The sequence below is a fragment of the Brassica oleracea genome, unplaced genomic scaffold, assembly GCF_000695525.1.
Source record: "Brassica oleracea var. oleracea cultivar TO1000 unplaced genomic scaffold, BOL UnpScaffold06043, whole genome shotgun sequence".
NCBI lineage: Eukaryota > Viridiplantae > Streptophyta > Magnoliopsida > Brassicales > Brassicaceae > Brassica > Brassica oleracea.
Genome location: NW_013622565.1, coordinates 1 through 792, shown reverse-complemented (window position 1 = coordinate 792; position 792 = coordinate 1). Strand labels below are relative to the sequence as shown.

The 792-nt window shown below is 36.0% G+C and overlaps 1 long non-coding RNA gene across 1 annotated transcript; it reads left to right on the top strand.

The window, feature by feature from the left end:
- Positions 1 to 76: 76 nt before the first annotated feature.
- LOC106322081 lies at positions 77 to 792 on the top strand. Its single transcript, XR_001266218.1, has 3 exons — positions 77 to 189; positions 302 to 527; positions 742 to 792. It is a non-coding gene; the product is annotated as an uncharacterized LOC106322081 (long non-coding RNA).

The window sequence follows — 792 nt, the reverse complement described above, 5'->3', positions numbered from 1 at the left end:
ACCACTTTCTTCAAAATCTCCTTGGAAAATAGTTCGTGAAACTATTGTATTAATCATCTTCTTTTGCCACAGGGTTGTATTATACATCTAGTGAAGAATTGCAGAACTATCATTGGTTTGAACCTAAATGGCTGCAAGGTAGCTGAAAGTTATCAAGACTTAAAAAGAGTCACTGAATAATATCACTAGGTAAGTAAAATTGTTGCTCAGCCCTCTTGTTATTTAATGGTGGTGACATTGTTGGATACCTTATTATTTACACATTTCTGGTATTTGGTCTTGTTGTTTATGATATCGCCAGGTGTGTTAAGATCACAGATGATGGATTACTTAAAGTGCTACAGATGTGTTATACCATCCAGAAGCATAATTCTATTTTATCTGGCTAAAAATATTGAAGATCCAGCAGTTGTAAGTTCTTGACCTGATCATGAATATTTTGCAGATTCACAGACAAGGCCTACAAGAAGATATCTCTTTTGCTTGATCCAAGTTGCTTAGATCTATGTTTAATACACGTTGGAGAGGTATGATCGTTCAACTTTAAGAGGATTTTATCAGTTGTAGATGAGCTTTTGACAAAAGCCTTTTGTCAGCCTCTAGATTTTTCCATATCTGTTGGCAGTTGCTTGTAATAATTGCATTCCTTAACATATCATCTGCACTGCCTTGAAAGTCCTCTCTCCTATTCCGCTTTCCTTTTGGAAGCAATAACTGTGTAAGTTTTTTTTGGTAGTGCAGGTAACAGTTGTTGGTGCGAAGGGAAATTTAGGGCGTTTCATCAATAACTGC